General features: G+C 38.2%; 1 protein-coding gene across 1 annotated transcript in view; it reads left to right on the top strand.

Annotated features, from left to right (window-relative positions):
• The window catches only part of dner (delta/notch-like EGF repeat containing), a 258,013-nt gene that overhangs the window by 215,687 nt on the left and 24,050 nt on the right, over positions 1-18,276 (top strand). The window lies entirely within an intron of this gene.

Here is an 18,276-nt window from a genome sequence, read left to right as displayed (position 1 = left end):
TGCCATTGCCTGTGCTGAAGTCAAATATTAATGAAAAATCCCCCCTATTGGATTCATCCCACAGTTGACAAACATTTCTCTTATTACTTACTTTTACACATGCTCCAACTCTAAAATGTTTTGTCAAAGCATAACAAAATGTTTGCAGTTAGCAGGACCTTAATTGTATAATTTATATAGCATAATATTCTGGAGCCTAAAGCTTGGGACTGGCCATGGGAATGATTACTATACATTATTGTATTATTTTGATTTTTTTTTTTATTTGGGTATGATGAACATTTTATTAATTAAGGCTGACACTGTAATCAAATCCTGTGCATATGCACTATGGAAACCAGGGATGATGTAATTGTCTCATGGGATCTTATTCACACAACACAGTATTGCCAACAACTGTAGTATGTTAAAAACAGATTCAGGGAGTGCAAGAATTCTTCAAGTCAGAAAACTGTAGAGGAGTAGATAACATAAGCATTAAACAAACTAGTACAGGCTTGAAAAATACTTTTGAAGTGTTAACTATATGTTGGGCGGCACGGTGGCACAGTGGTAGCACTGCCACCTCGCAGTTAGGAGACTTGGGTTCGCTTCCCGGGTCCTCCCTGCTTGGAGTTTGCATGTTCTCTCCGTGTCTTCGTGGGTTTCCTCCCACAGTCCAAAGACATGCCGGTTAGGTGCATTGGCGATTCTAAATTGTCCCTAGTGTGTGTATGTCCTGTGGTGGGCTGGCGAGTTGGCCCTGCCTTGTGCCCAGTGTTGGCTGGGATTGGCACACACCAAGCATACAATTTAGGATCGCCAACCAGTATACAGAATTAGTTAATAAAGGTGCAAAAATATACATTACTGCCACATGTAACAATATGTATACAGTTTGTTAAGTTAAGGGAGTATTCTTTTTATCCCCAATATGACTATGTACCAAAAACTTGTTCCATTCAGGAACCAATTCATCTTTACCAAAATCTGCCTGATGAATTCTTAGCTATTTATTTTAATGGGTTTTTTAAAATATTATCATCTGTTGTGCGTACTTGAGTGTGTGGGGAGAGGGTGTATATGGTGAGCAGACCAAACAGATCTAAAGTGTGGCTGCTTTTAAATAAGGAAAATGAAGAGTGAGCTAAGTACACTATACATCAGGCTCTGGCCAGTGTCACAAAGGAGTCCCTAAAGACATCATACCTTCCACCCAATTTCTGTAATGTTAGCCCCCTCGTAACAAATGCTTACAAAAACTTGTGTCAGAATATGTGTATACATTTTAATATATATGTTATTCATAATAAAAATGTACATTATTAAAATTAACTTAATAAAAGTTACTAGTTGGATAAAACTGTGACACTTTTCTTGGACAGCAATGCACTAGAATTTTGGGTGGTATGACAAAAAAAGCACACCAGCAAATACGCTCCTAAAATCACAATTCAATTATATATTGTGTGTTATAGTTAAATTGATTTAACATTCCCATATCTATCACTTTCCCACATTTATCATTTTCTTAGACACTGTTGGTGAAAATAGAAAAACCTCTTGTCTGAAAAAGTGTGTGTCTTTTAAGACTGCATTCGCTCTGTAGTGTGACTATTCTGATTTTTGCTTCATATAAGATTTTTGTTGTTTGACAGCTCAAATTTATTTTGCAAGTGAACCACATCTGAGAGACGAGAGATGTATCCTGCATGTGCAAAATGAATAAAAAACATTTTGTCAGACAGATTCAGTGTAATAGACAGATGGTGTGTTTCTCATCATTTCAGTGCAGGATATCAGCTTATGATGGCCAAGAAGAGAAATAGAACACAGACAATCCTAGTTGTGGCTTTGAGCGCAGTTATCACTGCCGTGTTTGCACATAGAGAGAAATTAGGCCTGGTGGGATTGAGGTGTTGAAATTTTGGATTGAAAATGGCAGTTATGAAAGTAATGAAAATCCTTTTGCCTTTTTGCTCATCACAGTTTTCTACCGAGATCAGATATCTTTGTCACATATGAGTGAAAAAATGGAAGTTAAGTTGATGTGTGTGTGGCCTTATTTAGTTTTCATAAACCACATGCAAGATTGTAGGCCCTGAGCTGCAGTCATTGCTATCAACAGCATGGCATTGCTCATGAAATGGAACAACTATCTGAAACAGCGAAAAAGACAATAACAATTCTAGGAATTAAAGTGAACAATTAAGAACATGTTCAAAGTTGATGAAAACTATAAATTAAAAAAATAGCTTTGGTAAAACTATAAAATAAACCCCTTAAAACAACATGAACACAGTCTTGTACTAATAGGAACCTGAGATGTCAGTGACAAATTTCCTCATTTAAGATTTTCTGTGATTTATTACTAGAAAAGTGTTAAATGAGGATTCCATTGAATTTATATGTGCAATCTATAGTACATATTGTGAAGAAATGATTACCAAGAGGACTTTATTTTTTCTCAAATGTTTGAACATTATTAAATGCATATGCTTGCACATTTTTTTCTGTGGATATTTATCATAGTGTGCTTTTCTTGGCACAGTTTTGCTGGTGTATGATGATTTTGATTGCTTTACTTCTGAAGACATTCAGTTTTCAGACTTGATGATTTAATTTTTTTATGATCTGCCTTTGTGTATGTTTGTGTTTAACCAAGCAATATCACAGCCTTGGTGTTTTATTTTACCTACGGTGAAGTATTTTGACAGCTATCTGCTAAACCTGCAGTGGATTGATGGCATTACATCAGAAGCCTTGTTAGATACAGGCAGCAGTAGGCTCAGCAACAGAAGAGTCATTCTTCAATTTTTCTGTCTAATCTTCCATTATATTGGGTTTTGGGTGTGATGACAAACTCCTACATTAGGCAGACATTCCCATCTCTAATTGATAGAAATTTCTACTTCTTTACTAATTAGTTGTGAACATTATAGACATTTTGTGGTAATAGTTACCTCATAGATGTTGTTCCTATCCACATAGGACTTTAAACTGACTAAAAAATTTAGGGAGCAATGACACAAGTAATTTTGGGCAGAATGCAATATATCGGGCAACACTGTGGCACAGTGGGTAGCGCTGCTGCCTCGCAGTTAGGAGACCCAGGTTCGCTTCCCGGGTCCTCCCTCTGTGGAGTTTGCATGTTCTCCCCGTGTCTGCGTGGATTTCCTCCCACAGTCCAAAGATGTGCATTGGTGATTCTAAATTGTCCCTAGTGTGTGCCCTGTGGTGGGCTGGCACTCTGCCCAGGATTTGTTCCTGAGTTGGCTGGGATTGGCTCTAGCAGACCCCCGTGACCCTGTAGTTGGATGGATGGATGATTTTATAGCAACATTACCCTCAATATGAGTAATAACTAATAACAGCTGTTCTGTTGGTCACCCTGAAAGTGATATTTCAAAAATAAATTCCCTATTTGACATATTTGAGTTCAGAGTTTGGGAATCTTAATTTAAATTATAAAGTTTGATATAATATGATCTAAATTCATCTGCAAAAGAGATTCACATTCTTATTTCCTCTATTCAAAATCAGAAAAGGAATTTTTGTTTTAGTCATCTTGATTTTTAGCTTTATTAGTAGCTAACATTTTATTAGGTCTTCCACTTTGTGAAATATAATTATCTAAGCATTAATTTTAGTTTCTTCATAGCTAATTCATATCTATTGAGCTTAAGCTGATTTCAGTTTATCAATTTATGCCAGAAAGACAGCTTATTCTGGAGTTCTTTGTTATGTAAGCAAGTACGTATCTTCCATCATTTGTTGGCTTTTGTTTTTCTTTAAAGGTCAAATCTAAAGGAACTCATTTCTCATTTGTGGTTTATGTGCACACAGTAACATGGCATGCTCAGGACTGAACCGACATCGGTACAAAGGAATCCTGTAAGAGACCATTCAGTCTGTGAAAAAACTCTAGAATGATTAAGTAAAAAGTCATTAATTCTCCAAGGTTAGTTGTTAGGTAAACTAGGGAAATCATCCAATTCCATCATAAATGGGGAATGTTTAGAACAAGTTTATAGTCTGAGTGGTAGAAGATTGTATTCTCTGTAATATCTATCAATTAAAAATGTATCAATAAAAAATTACATTTAAGTTGATTAGAATTAAGGCCATATGTATTAATAATGCTCTAGATTTTTTATCAGTTGATACAGTCACTATAATAAAACGGCCTATAGGATCAATCACTGAATTTTATACACTTAAATGCTATCCAAACCTCTCCTTTCTTGTGATCTGTTAAACAGTTGTCTTATCATAACTGTGCGTAGCACGACAAGTTTGTTTTGCTCACAAAATATTCTGAGAAACCCCCATTTTACATAATATGCCATGCTTGCAAAGTAGTCCTGCATATGCAGCAAATTTGCTTCTTTTAGTCAAACTCACTGGTTAAAAATTTGTAAAAATGATGATGTCTATATAAGGTCTAGAAGTGTTTTACTGCTTCTGGCAGCTTGCATGAGCTTCTGAAAAGTGCACACAGGAAATTGTGTACAGTGTGTGTTAAGGCAAATGCGTAGTATTTATTTCCTGTAGAATTTTAGTCTGTGGAGTATCATGTCCTCCATTTTGTTAGAAAGACTTACACTTATTATGAACCCTCACAAAATTTGCCATTTTAGTTTTCTTACGTGAAGTGCATTTTGCAGTATCTATATATATAATTCACTAAGGCAAGACGACCATGGAAAGCATGCCGGAAGGGGCATGGATTCACTAAGCCGCCAACAAGTGAGACACCTATGGCGCATGTAGGAAGGAGCCACGCCCACCAACTCCAAGACCATAGAATACGACGACAACTCGCAGAGCCACGCCCACCAACTCAGACGCGACGACACAGAAAAAATGGTGTCATTTATATTCGTCTGTCGTAGAGGCAACATGCAGCTCCGACCCATGCTGACTGTTCATAGAGGCATATTTCTCGTGGAGGTGAATCGCCATATGCAGCGTGTAAAACGGTTTACAAGGGTTATCCCATGGGATACTTAAAACATTCCTTTACAACTGAGGTTAGAACACAATGAAGTAAGCAGTCTTTAAAAAACGTGTTTTCGGTTATGTCGCACGACCGCGTGCACCATAGCAAACTGTTTTACACGCTACATACAGCAATTCACATCCGGGACACTGATTATGTCCCTACCCTTTGTAAACACCACCCCGTTCGTGTGACTTAGTGGATTATATATAAAAAAGCAACCGGAACCGCAAAGAACAATGAAAATTCAACGTGGAAACCGACTGAGGCAGTGTTTGGAAAATTAACAGTCAACGTGACTCACAGGTGTGTGTGGACTGTACACAGACGAAAGCGACTCAGGTAGGGAGTTGGGGCGGGCACATAAGCGGCAGTGCGTACTGAACGGCGCCGTTCAACCCCGTCCTTCGCTTTGGAAGGAGAAGGCGCGACGGCGCTCCTCCGGTTTTTAGTAACGGACAATTGTATGCTGGTTCGTAGCGTGCATTGTTGCAATGTTACTTTTCTTGGTGGTTTATTAAATTACGGATTTTTCGAATGTTTATTTTTTCCTCTGTGCTTAAAAATCATTTAAAAAGCGGCCTGATTATGTGGCGTATGCTACGCCGCGGGTTGGCTAGTCAATTATAACTAATTTAGGCACCATTATCAAGTTTGTTTGTTTGGGTTTTTTTTTTTTGACATCATTGCACATTGCAGCGATCATCCGGAATTAAAATCATTCTTACCTCAGTAACCGAGTGATCTACAATATGTGTACTTTGTACGAGGGCCCTTTTCCACCTCTGCTAAAACAGAAGATATCAAAGCAGGTGAAGCAGATAGGTTACAACATCTGCAGTGGCACACAGGCTTAAGGTTGAGCCGCAAGGGGTGTCACGTTGGCCTTTGCCTGTCAAGTGTTCTTAAGCTCCAAAGAAGTCCTACAGCATCCTTAGCCCACTACTTTTTTTTTTTTTTACCCATTCCCCATTTATTATATAAAGAAAGGCATTGTGTTCAAAATGACAAATAAAAGATTAAGACATGGTTTGAGACACTTTTGGAGGTCCCATTTGGCCTCATTAAGAATATGCAATCTACTCTGATCTACATGAAAGCTAAAAGCAAATCCAGCCCAGTTTGTGTTTTATGTGAGGTTTTCATTTGTTTCTTAGCTCTTCCTAGCTCTAAATTTCTTTCTGTTTATGCAGTGGTGGGGTCTTTTATTAAATTAGGACTGTCAAGTGTTACTGTGATGAGAACTGTAGTTACTTGACACAGTTATTCAAGACCTTTACTTACCAAGTAGTTGCAGTGTCATTAGCTTGCTTATTGAAGTTGTGTTTCAGACCCACTTGTTAAAAGTTTCGTGGCTAAGTTCAGGAAAAGCATCACAATACAGAATGATTAAAGAGTAAATAAAAATCACTAACAAATAAATGATGTTATTGAAAAAGGATAAAAATGCACAACAAAGAAAGCACAGTACAAAAATGCAAAAGGATCAAATAAACTGTGAAAGTACAATTTCACTGCACAGTTTCAGCTTTTCATACTGTATGGTTCACTAAATCATGGTTATCTTCCAACATCCATATGCTTTCTCATTGATGAACACTCATATATATATGAGGTTGTATATTTGTATGATCAAACTATCAAAAATAAAAATGAACTGGGAAAGATGCAGTCTGCCTCTTTCCTCCCACAGTCCAAGGACATGCTGATTTGGTGAACTGGCAAACCTCATTTGGCCATGCCATATGTTTGGTGCGTTCGCCCTGCAATGGAAGGGCGCCCAGTCCAGGATTTGCTCCTATGTTGTGCCCTATGGCAGCTGGGATAGGCTGTGGCACCCCACAACAACAACAACAACAACAACTTTTACTTATATAACACATTTTCATACAAATAATGTAGCTCAAAGTGCTTTACATGATGAAGAATAAGAGAAAAAAAAGAAGTCAGAATTGAAATAAGACAACACTAATTAACATAGAATAAGAGTAAGGTCCAATGGTCAGGGAGGACAGAAAAAACAAAAAAACTCTAGACGGCTGGAGAGAAAAAAATAAAATCTGCAGGGGTTCCAGGCCATGAGACCACGCAGCCCCCTCTGGGCATTCTACCTAACATAAATGAAACAGTCCTCTTTGTATTTAGGGTTCTCATGGAAAGACTTGATGATGATGGTCATGTAGACTTCTGGCTTTTAATCCATCAATGTAGGAACATCATGGTGCTTTAATTAGGTGGTGATGGCGCAGGTCGCAGCCCTTGCACTGCAGCAAACGGGTTAAAAATAATATGACATGTTCATTCCATTAATTTATATTTTGTAATAAATTTGTTAGGGTGACCTTGATACTGTGTTGTGATATTAGTTGATTTAAATACAGACTGACCCATTAATATTTGCAATTCTAAACTAGTGGTATCGCCCCATCCATACTTGAAATTTCTTGCGTGGCAAACATTGACTTCAGAGCACCCCCTGATGCTTTGCAAGGCCAGTCTGCTTCGGACACCCGTGATGTTGCGACCCACTAAGTACACCAGTCTTCCACGCAGCATGTGTTAAAAAAAAAATAAATAAAATCTTGCTGTATTTTCATTTGACAGGTACATTATGGTGTCCCTTGACTTGTGTGCAGGTTTTGTTGTGGCACTGAGACGCAAGTCCATATGGGTGTATTTCAATAATTATAGGGAAGAGGTCAAATATGCTGTAAAGCAAATGATACAGTAATATCACTCATATTTAAATAAACCACTTTCTTTTTAAAAATTGTCATTATCATTGATTGCGACTCGCCATAGAAGTGTGTGATAACACTCAGTGCTTTGCCTCCTTCATATTGTTTGAAAGTTTGTGCAGTGACTGTGGATGGTGTGAGTCTCTGCTGGGGGGAGCCTTGTGATATGAGCACCCATGAGGACAGTGATCCCCCAGAAAGATGAAGAGAGACAGACACCCCGACATAAGCAGCTTTTTAATTGTACTTGAAAGGACTGTTTATTATCTATTAAGAAAGGACCCTGATCAGCTGGTAAACACAGCTCATCCTCTTCATCTTCAAGGGGTAATGCTGCCCTCAAGAGTCTTCACACTGCCTTCTTTCCTTTGCTGACCTGTCATGCTGTTCATTGCAACTCCTCACAAGGCATTTAAAGGCCACAATGCCCTTGGTTTTGCAATAATTTAGGAGGTATGATGTACGAAACGTACACAGGAGACGTCTGTGAACAAGATTAGACGCAAGGGCTGGTGCCCGATATGCTATGAGACTAGTAGCCAATGTTATACAATACAGTGTTTATTTTTCTTAGTAAATATGGAAAGTACACATTAACATATAAAAATAAAGAGAACATACATGTATATGTGCCACATATCTGTTTATCAAAGCTGTTAAGTACATATATGTATTTTATGTTAGATATGTACAGTACTTTACACTTGTATGGCTGGCAGCACAATCGGTTTTGTTTAATGGCAATAAAACATTTATTACTATGTACAAAATGGTTCTTTCTTCTTGATGGAAGAAGAAAGTAAGAAGCATCTGTACAGATACACATGAAATAAAAAATACGTGCCTGCTGGAATGGAATGAGCCAGTCTCACGCTACCTCTTCATGGCATGGCCAATGTGAGCAGCAAGAGTTGGAGTCTGTGAGTTCAATGATCCATCCATCCATCCATTTTCTAACCCGCTGAATCCGAATACAGGGTCACGGGGGTCTGCTGGAGCCAATCCCAGCCAACACAGGGCACAAGGCAGGAACCAATCCAGGGCAGGGTGCCAACCCACCGCAGGACACACACAAACACACCCAGCACACACTAGAGCCAATTTAGAATCGCCAATCCACCTAACCTGCATGTCTTTGGATTGTGGGAGGAAACCGGAGCGCCCGGAGGAAACCCACGCAGACACGGGGAGAACATGCAAACTCCACGCAGGGAGGACCTGGGAAGCGAACCCAGGTCTCCTAACTGTGAGGCAGCAGCGCTACCACTGCGCCACCGTGCCACCCGAGTTCAATGATCTATATTTTATTTATTTAGTGCTAGTTTGTTGCCGTTTGTTGTATTTTGTTTGTGGTATTTTTGTTTCCTCTGTGTATTATGAGATTTCAGGCACGGTGGCACATTGGTTAGCACTGCTGCCTCACAGATCAGATCACATGTTTGGTCACATTAATTGGTCCAACAGAGTTGGCAGACTTTCCCCTAATCCACATGGACACTTAATCGCCTTCCTTCCCCTTTTTAATTTAATGCAATACGCTGAGTTTGGAGAATATCTCAAACATTTCTGTGATTCCACCAAAGTCATACTGAAGTGAACTCCGTAATGTTCACTCATCAGTGATGATGTCACATATTGTCACACAGAGGTCTAAATTATACCAGGTTTTGTCAGTGAATTAAATTAACAAAAGGAAAAAATCAAAGATCCTTCTGTATGAGTTCAAGTTCATCTTTTTGTATTTCAATGGGTTTTTAACTGCAATGTTTTATTGTTATAATTTGCAAATCCTGACCTAGCCAGTGCCTTTTTGGTGTTTTCATGTTCTCTTCATTTCTGCATGGATATTTCTATGAGTAATCTGATTTCCTTCCAAATTCCCAAAACATGTTCATTATGTAAACTGTGGACTTGTTATTGGTCCAATTTGAGGGTCTGTGTGTTTGTGAATGGTCTTTCTCACCATGAAGAGAGACGTTCTGTCTTCCAAATGAAGTTGCTACAGTAGTGTCTAGCTTTAGCAGTTCTGAACTGGCGTGAGGATGTTTGCTAATGAATGGAGGATACAGGTTAGATTAGGCACAGTACAGAGTTAAGACAGCTACACCTAGAACGAATACAACTGTTCTTATTGAACTAATAACCCAATATACTTCTGATAAATTACAGGAAAATAACTCATTTTCTCTGTTCTTATGAAAGAGAGTGAATTTTTACACCCTTTAAGTAAAAGTATTATTTAAAATTATTTTAATACATTCTAATTTATAATGGAGGTTGGTGACGGGATAATTGTTGGTACTACTACCACAGCTATTACTACTACTACTAAATCATTAAAAAGTGTCTTAAACTAGTTTTTAATAGAAGGAACTGTATATTCAACACAGGAACCGCATGGGTGAAATTAAACTGAAGTGTGCACAGTGAAAAGATCATAAAGCCAGCACTACTTTTCCCCCTCTCATTGACTCCTTTCTTGAACCCTACTTCACCCAAAACAATTTTTACAGCACAGTATTCACAATAAACCCACTGTACTGTAGCAATGAAATTCTGTGATTGTCCCTTACAATTCAAGTAATAACATATTACAGCCTGATTATAGTTAAACTAGTTGTGCTAGCTGTCTAAGATGGTTTGAAATCTAAAATATCAAAGTAGACCTCTGTGTTAATGTGTGCAGTACACCATGCAATAAAGATGCCTCTGTTATGTGCCATTTCGTATGGGATTCATAAAAAGCATAGTTAATGTTTGTGATGTGGTATCTTTTGGAATGACAAATGTAATCAGTTTAATTACTAAAACTGCTTGTGATGCTCCATCTTTGGGAATGACAGAGACAAAGCTAACAGACATTCATGCAGACAGATACACTAACACTTGTCTGTTTTAAAGTGGAAGAGAATTCAGGTAATAAGCAATTACACTTTAATATGCTGATACTTTTCTTACACCCAAGTCTTTCATTAATAAAGTTGAATTTAAACAAGTCATAAATAAAATGCCACTTATTGTCTAAGCCACTATGATGCTTCACACAAAAAATGTTTAAAAATTAAATTCAAAATGAAAACTATTAAGATAACTATATGCCTATTTGACTTTAATTTATTATCCGATTGACAACTCTTTGTCAGTCATTTTCCCATGATGCTCCATAAAGAATGGATTCTTTTCTTTCATGAGAATCAAAGAGATTGATTTCTTTTAAATAAATGGCAAATTGCTTGCTATTTCAATGCACGTTTTTTATCTAGGAAAATGACAAACGTGTGAGACTGGAAAAAGAGAAGAGGGTAAGACAGAGACTGATGGCTTTATCGCTCTGAGGCAGTTGCCATGGATTTTTCTCCTCACAGCCTCAGAGAGTGGTAACTGCACCTTTGTCCTTGTGATGCTGTTACAGCAATGACAAAGCACTTGTCTAGGAGGATGGGAGTGTTTCACTATTGATTGTATTCAGACACCACAGTTCTAGAAAATGAAAGAAAAGAAAAACTGAATTGAGAAATCGCAACCTTTCAGCAAGTAAATCGGGTCTGAATTTTAGTATCCCCTGAACTTCATGAAAAAGGCAGTGCTTTAGAAGCCAGATGGCATGACTAATAGAGATAGTTAGGAGCTGTCACAGTTGCACACTGGTATTGATTCTCCGACTTACTTTATATTATGCATGAATTCCTTTTATATTTTAATTATATTTACATTTATATTTCCATCCATTTTCTTACATGCCATTTCATGATCAGCACTGCAGGGAGGCAAAGCCCATTCAAATATATTTCTAAATGAAAACAGTGATGGTTAGAAAAAGGGCAGAAAGTAATATTGGAGCCTTACAGCACGTGCACTCATTTAGGTTGACTGGTAATTTTAAATTGGTACTGGAAAAGTACTGGTAGTCTCTCCTGGCTTGCCGCCTGCTTTACACTCATTGCAGAAAGGATAGGCACTGTCTCCAACAACCCTAAACTAGATAAATAGATAGAAACTTTATTAATCCCAAAGGAAATTACAGTGTTACTGCAGCAGACAAAAAGAGGCACGACTACACATGTAACAAGAATTATACCAATTCTTAAGTGTACTAAAATGACACAAATGCACATATAATAAGAATAATGTACTGTATAAGTAATTTTAAAAAGTGTAGATATTTACTAAGTGTAAAGTGATTACAATTGCACATACTTCATAAGTTACAATTACACAGTTCATGATGTCACTCATTGGCACAGTATCTGTTAAGATGAGGGAGCGATACCTCCTCGGCTGAGAGGTGATTCATTGCTGAGTCTAATAGCTGAGGGTAGAAATGACCTTACACAGCACTCCTTGGAGCAACACACCTCTCGTGGTCTGCTACTGAAGGTGCTCCTCTGTTTAGCTAAAGCCGCATACGGGGGTGAGAGTCATTGTTCAGGACAGTAAGAAGCTTCCTGAGTGACTTTTGTTCTATCACTTCCTCCAGTGAGTCCAGCCGGACTCCCAAGATTGAACTAGCCTTTTTAATCAGTTTATTTAGTCATATGCAATAATGCTATTTCCCCGGCACAATGCTGCATACAAAAATACACTACAGAGTGGTAGAGAATGTGTTGGAGTGACCCGAATACACTAAGTGACCGCAACCACCTTAAGAAATACATTTGACTCTGACCCTTTTGTGTACCTCTGCATTGGTACTCTACTCTGCCCCCAGAGGTATCTGTATGTCCTCACCAACTGCACATCTTCACTATTAATGAGAACTTGAATAAGCAGGTTGGAAGAACGATTGAGTCACTAAACAAATTAGTATTAGTATTTGAGCAATCATTTTACAGTGCAGCATACTTTGATAAAATTATCTTTTTGGCACATAACTCTGGCACTTAATCTCATACTGTTGCATTCCCTCTCTCAGAATAAAAGGATCATGGTCAAAAGCCTTCTCCAAAAACATATATAGACAGGTTTCACCAAAACTCCATGACTATGCATAGGGTAAAGAAGAAGAAGTAAACTTTTCTACCTTCAGGATGGTATCTACATTTCCTCTTTCTGAATTAAGGGTTCTTCAAGGTCTCCATCCCATCTACATGGCATTATCTTTATTGGGAAACCAGAAAAATGTGATTTCTTTAAGTTTGGAACAAGCTGTTCTACATAAGTGGACCCAAACCTTCCGGATACTTCTTGCTTCTTTGTCCAGGAAATCCAGACAGGCTTCTTCTACCTACCAATAATACCCCCCAATTTGAAGTCAGTTTCCCCCCCCCACTTATATAACTATAACTATTACAATGTCCTGTTCACCATTACTAGGTCAGGGAGATCTTCTGAGAAGCATTCAGTGGCCGCCTGTATCATTCCCCATATCCTCGCAAAATTGTTTCCCTCACCTAGACTTTCAGTTTAACCACTGTCGTACTTGCAACTGTCTAGGCTTGCTGATACCTCTCATTCTTATCCTGAAACCAGTTATGCCCCGTAGGCAACAGATTTCAAAGGGTGACTGGAAGACAACAATGTAGTGAAAAGAAATATACCGAGGTCCAGAACTAGAAGAACAACTATCAATAACCTAAGCCAAGACTCTTGAGACAAAATCAAAGTCAGAAGGAGTGTCCAGAGTTCAAAACTAGGGAAATGCAAGAAAGAACATTTTCAAAAAGGTTTAAAGGTTTTTGGAAACTATGTAGTCAGATAGGGAAGTATATTCCTGAATGAATGTTTCCCATTGCATTGTGATTGATAGACCATAACTTCTCAGGACATGCCCACTCCAGGATGATTTTAGCAATGGGAATCATCAATAATGCTGTCAGAATGGTGGTAATATAAAGATCCAAATCACGGATTAAAATTCAAACTGTAACTACACAGTATGTTTCAAAAATACATTAATCCAATTAACACCTTAGGGGTGTAAAATCACCCAGAAGAAGCAAACTGTCGTGAACTTTGAGTCCAAAGCATTAAATATTTCCAAAGCATGTGGTTCCAAACACTTCCAATAATGCTTACAAGAGGGGGATATCACTGACTAGTAATAAGGGCAAGCATGGCATCTTTCTAAAGTAAAATATTTATTTTTCACAAATGGTATTCCAAACACAAAGAAACGCTATGTCTGAAATAATGAAGGTATATCCAAATCAGACAAGTCCCAGTACAGATTCCAAAAGCAAGGTAAAAAAAACAAACAGCAGAATGTCGAAAAATCAGAGATCCAAATAACTCACAGAAATGACAATAAATATAAGTACGTACACTCACCATCTCCTTAGTGTATTTACAATGGACCTCCAGAAACTATGGGAGACCCTCCAGATTTATAAGATGGAGGGCAGTTTCTGGTGGTGATTGGCAGGTGGCCAGTAATACAGAACATAACATAGACAACTTGTATGCATTAGAACATTTCAAAAATAAAGAATAATGCACATAATAAACAAACATAATGTTAACATAATCAATATAAGTCAAAGAATCACAAAATGAACAAAAAAGACATAAAACATGAATTTGAACCACAGTCAGGGGAGGAACATGACACAAATGATATTCAAAATCGTAGTTCCTGACAAAACGATCCTGCTAACATTGTTTGAAAGGCTGCCTTGTTTCTCCACAGCGTGTGTTTACCAAGGTGATCTGTGGCCTTGACCAAATTTCAGTCAAAGCCCTTCATAGTTACGATTACTATTATGGCTTTGAACACCCTTCATTCAACCGCCATGTACTCCAGCCTCCTACAACATGCAAGGGAAGCTGTGTTGGAGGACAAAGGAAACCACTAGGCATTACCAGGAGAGAGGCTCCATGGTCTGTTAAGCTCATGTTGTGTCCATCAATTTCAACTCTGTACCAAGTGAATAGCTGAAAGTTCAACATGCCCCTCAAACCGAGTGTCCAAACCATATCACATTATATCCATCCATCCATTTTCCAACCCGCTGAATCCGAACACAGGGTCACTGGGGTCTGCTGGAGCCAATCCCAGCCAACACAGGGCACAAGGCAGGAACCAATCCCGGGCAGGGTGCCAACCCACCGCAGGACACACACAAACACACCCACACACCAAGCACACACTAGGGCCAATTTAGAATCGCCAATCCACCTAACCTGCATGTCTTTGGATCGTGGGAGGAAACCGGAGCGCCCGGAGGAAACCCACGCAGACACGGGGAGAACATGCAAACTCCCACATTATATCAGATACCACAATAACAATTAATTATATTTATATAGAGATTTTCTAGCTACTTAAAGCACATAGACAGAAGGGAATCACTTCAACCACCACCAGTATGCAGCACCCACCTGGATGATGGGACGGCAGCCATTATTGCACCTGTACAGTCACCACACATTAGCTGTTAGAAGGTGAAGTGGTGAAAGAGATACCCAATTAGAGACAGAAGATGATTAGGGGGCCAGAATGACTAGGTCATGGTGGGCAATTTTGTCAGGACATCGGGATAAACCCTACACTTTCGAAAGATGCCCAGATCTTTTATAACCACAGAGAGTCAGGACCTCGGTTTTACGTCTTATCCAAAGGACGGTGCCATGTTTACAGCACAATGTCCCCGTCACTGCGCTGGGGCATTGTGATCCACATACAAACCACAGGGTAAGCGGCACCTGCTGATCTTACCAACACCTCTTTCAACAGCAACCCAAGCTTTTTCTAGATGATCTCTCATCCAAGTGCTGGCCGGACCCAAACATGCTTATTTTCAGGTGGATGGCCTTTTCTGAAGCACATGTGGTATGTCTGCTCTTCAATAACAAAACTGATCATCGATCTTTAACTCAGATTTTTCTGGTACCAGGTAAACTCATGTTTGAATTTAAGGTTTGTTATTGACATAACCAGCACTAAACTACAAAATAAATTCACTAATGCGATAAATATGATATATCTGCCATTTGGGTTACAGATTATGAAGAAAATGTTTCCAGATTTTAAATTAGATCTCATGTTTCCATTACAGAATTACCTATCCGGTTGCCAGTGGATATGTTGTCATTTTTCTTTAAAAAGCCATCAATGGTCCTGCTGTTCATGCATACTTATCCCAGAACAACATCTACCTGCTGTAGATCATATGCCAAGCATTCAAAGGGAAAACAAAAATATTCAAAAATGGACTCGACTGATAAAATCAGATCACCTGCTAGCATTTTCTTACTGTTAGAATAAGCAGGAGTCCAGAATTAGAAAAATATGCAACATCCACACATAATTGGCCGACAAGCATTGTGCCACTGTGCAAAACATTTTTATTTTTAAATGTATAAAATAAATTTGTTTGTATTTATATGTATTATTCAATTTATGGTTGAATTAAACCTGTGATTGGAGCACTATTAGATTAAGTAACTTAAGTGGGTCATTGTGCTAAATATTTAAGGCACAAGAAGGAAAATATCCTTGTCTTACAGCAAAGGTCTTACTAAACTACCGTTTACAACATCTCCACTAGAGGTCTCCCTTACTTTTCACTTGTGTTAATGTGGACAAAAAAAGAAGTAACAGGGTTATGGCAATACTTCGATTACATGCCTTGTTTCCTGTGAAGCTTCTCTGTACGACTCACTGTCTTTAATGATGTGTAGCAGCATGTGCTGGTCCCAACATTCTCACCCATCTGTGTTTCCTTTTAACTGACACAAGGCCATTGCTTTAGAATTACATTTAGAGTTACACTGTAGTTAATTCCTGGACTGCTTGCAATGTTCAGTTTGAAAACAGACGTCAATTCTTCACACTCACAAATATAAAGTCAGGGTTTAAAATGTGAATGTGAATGTACTTGAATTATTTGTTCGGTGCCTTTTGAGCGTTGGGGTGCTGTCTAGACATTTTCTTTTAATAATGGTTAAGATGTAAGATGCATACACAAAATATTTTCTGCATAGGGCCTCTTACAAACATTTGACATCAGGATGAGTGGAATTAGCATAGCTTGGTGCGGGTTTTGTCTTTAAGGCCAATGAGCCAGTATGCACTGTAAGCAGTTAGTACCAGTCAAGAAAGTGGATGGTTTAACAGTCAAAGAGTCAGAAGCACTACTCATGAAAAAAAAGATGCAGTAACTGCCCTGGAAAAATGATTGCCAGAATCTCTGTATCATTATCTATTACCAGGCAAATGCATTTGGTCCATGACAGTCGAGACACTAGGAGGGTTGTAGCCATATTGTATGTGGTATGACTGCGGCTACTTAGTGGGGCACAGCTCTGTAGAAATATTCAGGGATTAGGCCAGCTGTTTTTCCCATCAAAACCAGCAGATCATATTACTAAACAGGTAAAAAAAAACAACTCTTGACTTTGAATATAATTCTGTTTATCATTTAAGATACAACTCCAAGACACAGCAATAATGAAGCACATAAAACTGAGAGCATTGGGCAGAATGAAAGACCATCTAATTTAAAGAGAGAAAAAAGGATACATACAACACAAAATGGATAAGGTTATGCAGTGCAGCTACACTGTTTTGGCATTTGGTGTAAACTACCAGTGTATTAAGGCCTGGAAAGTAGAGGCAGGCATCACTTTATTGTGAAGTTAAAATACAAATGCTACTATTTTAATTTTTAAATGAAGGCATTGACTTGTGCTGCATATCCTGACAGAATGATTCATTCATCAAAATTTACAGTTACCTGATAACACATTGGTGAAAAGAGGAGCAAAATTTGAATTGTTTGCTCATAATAGTTTTATACATAAAGTACAAGGCAAAAAATATGCTTTAAAAAATATGCACATTTAAAAAAATTTATGGATCTGTCAGCACATGCCATTATCCATTTGGTATGTTTTCTTTAGGTTATTTATAACATGGAGTGGCAAGTACCAAAGACAATATCTTTGTACAATCTGTTTTGTTTTGTTGTTTTTGCTCCAGCATAAAACTTTCAAAGCCAAATACTGTGTAAGTCAGGTCAACAGCTTGAGTGCTGTCATCAGAGGGCGATTTGCTCAACATTAAAAATAATGAATAGTGTTTCTTTTCATTTGTGTTCATGGGTTAAAGGCCAGCACAACATGTTCCATCTGTTGTGTCATTCCAGACACAACCATTACATGGTGGAGGTGGTGCTTCTCTTGTGATTTTATCATAGCACTCCTTTTGTTATCTATCTATCTATCTATCTATCTATCTATCTATCTCTATCTATCTATCTTTATCTATCTATCTATCTATCTCATTTTCTATCTATCTATCTATCTATCTATCTATCTATCTATCTATCTATCTATCTATCTATCTATCTATCTATCTATCTATCTATCTATCTATCTATCTATCTATCTATCTATCTATCTATCGTGGCCTGAACAGCTCCCCATACCTGACACAGACAGGCACAAGTTCAGGAAGTAAAACACAGGCTTTATTATGTTTTTCATGGGAAACTCTTCACTACCAATTGTTTCCCACACCACAATCACAGTACAAAGCACAAGCACTCAGTAGTGCCCTTTTCCTTTACTTTTTCTTCTTCTCTTTCTTTCTCCCACTCCCAGAAAGGTTTGTCTCCA

Source organism: Polypterus senegalus, chromosome 1, assembly GCF_016835505.1.
Source record: "Polypterus senegalus isolate Bchr_013 chromosome 1, ASM1683550v1, whole genome shotgun sequence".
Taxonomy (NCBI): domain Eukaryota; kingdom Metazoa; phylum Chordata; class Cladistia; order Polypteriformes; family Polypteridae; genus Polypterus; species Polypterus senegalus.
The sequence above is the reverse complement of the archived record's forward strand: the minus strand, read 5'-3'. Positions and strand labels throughout refer to the sequence as shown.